Raw genomic sequence first — 3208 nt, 5'->3', positions numbered from 1 at the left:
GCCCAGGGGACAGGCCTCGGCGCCCGGGGAGCGGGCAGGGCGGGGGCACTGCGGTGTGTCAGTGTGTGTGTGAGGGCGCTGCAGCGGGTGTGTGTCAGCGCTGGGGGTGGGTGAGCACACTACAGTGTGTCAGCACTGGGGGATGAGTGCGCTTCAGTGTCAGTGTGTGTCAATGCTGGGATGCGTGCGTGTGCGTGTCAGCACTGGGGAGGTGAGTGCACTGCAGTGTCAGGGTGTGTGTGTATCAGCATGGGAGCTCTGTGTGTGTGTGTGTGTGTGTGTGTGTGTGAGCAGCATGTGTCTATCAGCACTGGGGGGGTAAGCATACTACAGTGTGAGTGTGCAAGTGTGAGTGTGCCTCAGTGTATGTCAGCACTGGGGTGCCTGTGTGCACATGCATGTCAGCACTGGGTGGGTTTGTGCATCACCACTTGGTGGGTGTGAGTGTGAGCACTGGGGAGGGGATGAGTGCACTGCACTGTGTCCGGTGCATGTGTGTGTGTGTCAACACTGCGGGGTGTGCATGCATGTGTATGTGTGTATGTTTGTGTATGTCAGCACTGGGGTGTACATGTGTGTGTATGCATATGTGTGTGTGTGGCACACTACACTGCTTATGTACACACGCACACAACTACAGTGCTCATGCACACACACCGGTGCTGGTAGCTGGCCCTGCCGTGCCCATGGTAGGCAGCTGTTCAAAAGCAGGGGGGTTGGAGGACATTTGTCTACACCTGCAAGCAGGCTGATTCCTTCATCAGGTAATGCCTTGAGAGGAATTGTATGGAGTGTGTGTCAGCACTGCAGTGTGTGTGTGCATGTGAGCACTGTAGTGCATGTTTGTATGTGTGCATTGTAGTGTGTGTTTGTGTGTCAGCGCCATAGTCCATACAACCCCTCTCAAGGTATTACTTGATGAAGGAATCAGCCTGCTCACAGGTATAGACAGATGCCCTCCAGCCCCCACTGCTTTTGAACAGGTGCCTACCATGGGGCAGGGAAGAGAAGGCTAGACTCTTGCAAGTGTTTCAGGGGCTCTATGCTAAGCAGCTTCCTTAAATGCTAGGCGCCATGCATCAGTGACTGCCTGCGGGTAACTGCCTCTGGCCACAGCTCCCTGGAGTTCTGGAGGCACCCTGCTCCTTTAGTCCCTGCTTCTTTTTTTCTCCTCCTACTCACTGAAATCATTGGGATTTTCAAGGGGATGCTGCTTGTACCCATCCAGCAGGTTACAATCAAGTGACCTAACCATCCCCACACCTCAAGCTGCATAGTGTAAGATACAGATTTTTTCTGGGTAGCAATAACAGAAGAACCATGCTCATGCAATCCATTCTGATTTACTAGACATTTTAATGACCTGCCTTTTGCATTTCAACCCTAAACGGAATTCACCAGTATCATATATATATATTCACCAGCATATATATGTGTGCATATATATATACACAAAATGAAGTTTATTTGCTACCTATGGAGACTTTTACCATCTTTAATTTTCCCTCAGCCTGAAGAAGGGTGCATGTGCCAGAAAGCTTGCAAAGAAAGATACTTTTTTTGCAATTTCTTAGTTGGTCTAATAAAAGGTCTCATCTCTGAACCAAGAGTTCTAGAATTTTGCATTTCTACACACACACACACAGATATATGCATATATATATATATATGTGTGTGTGTATTCAGCCTATATGCATGCGTGAGTGTGTGTCTCAATCACTGTATTATTAAAGGCCTGGCCCTGCCCCAGTAAAGTCAGTGAGAGATTTTACCTTTAGAGGAAGGAGGATCATAGGATCATAAGAAAGTAGGGCTGGAAGGGACCTCACAAGGTCACCTAGTCCAGCTCCCTGCACAAGGCAAGTAGGAGCCATCCAGAGGCTCTGGTTAACTTGAAAATCATTTAGAATGGAACCAAGGAAACAAAAAAACCTGACCAAAGTTCCTTTCCTGTGTTACAAACAACACCTTGATGATCAAACTATAAGATCTATACCTGTAGATCTATACTTAAGATCTATAAAGATCTATGCTTATAAAGATCTCTATTCAAGCTACAAGATCTATACTTATAGATCTATGCCTATAAGATCTGTATTGATCAAACTATAAGATCTGTACTGTATCTTATAGGAAACTATAAGATGATCAAACCTCCCATTCGCTTTTGCAGTATGCCTGCTGTTTGTTTACGCTCTCTGGATGTCTTGAAGCTGGAGCAAGAGGAATCCGTTTCACATTTTAAAATTATTTTAATTTGTAGGCTCTCAGGCAGTAGTACAATACTGCAATGTTTGGCATGCAGACCCGGTGAGGGAATGTTTGTTTAATTTTTTTTAAGTAATTTCTACTGGAATTTGAATAACAAGTATTCAGTTTATAGAAACGATATTAACAGCTAGCTTGAGTATAGCAATGTGTCCTAAACAGATTTATGGTATCAGATTTAGAGAAAAAGCTTATACTGAGGAGGCCAGATCCTGCCATGAGAGATCCAGACTCTGTGTGTCACTGTCCATCTAGGGCCTGATGCTGTGAGCCTTTCTTCAGGCAAAATGCCCAGGAAAACACTGGGTGTTTTGTTGTCTGAATAAGAGCTGAACTCTGACAGCATGGCTGAACTTGAACCTCAGCCTGCACCTGAACCTCTGTATCTGTTTTGAGTGACCAACAACTCTAATCCCAGCTGCAAACCACACCACATAGCTATTCTGTGATCAGGGTTGTTTTGCCCTGTATCATTGTGGCCCCACAGCACACCAAAGTTTCAAAAGAAGTGTCCTACCTTGCACCCTGGTGCCCCATGGTGCACTGTTCTGTCACGCTGCTGTTAATATACTCAGATTTTTCACACCGCGCACAGCGGGACACCTACCAGAAGGTAGGGGAGTTCTGGTGCTTGGGGTCAGACCAAGTAATCCCGGATTCTTCTCATTTCATCTTATCATCCATCTGTTCCTATGATGCTGTCGCTCTGTTTACCAGCCAACCACTGGCATTTTCAAAGTGCTGTCAGGCATCACAGAGGAAACCCTGGCAAGTGCTGTCATCCTCCTGGCAGCGATCCTAAATGGGCTGCAAGTGTATCTCACATGCCATGCCATGACTTCAGAATGAGCATCTGAGAAAGACAAATAGGCTGACATCCAGCAGACCCTTCTCCAACATCCTTTCTTGAAACAGATTCACTCATGGGAGCACAGTTCTT

The sequence above is a fragment of the Crocodylus porosus genome, unplaced genomic scaffold (genome assembly GCF_001723895.1).
Source record: "Crocodylus porosus isolate Cpor-Errol unplaced genomic scaffold, CroPor_comp1, whole genome shotgun sequence".
In the NCBI taxonomy this organism is placed as follows: Eukaryota; Metazoa; Chordata; order Crocodylia; family Crocodylidae; genus Crocodylus; species Crocodylus porosus.
This window is presented reverse-complemented; position numbering follows the sequence as displayed.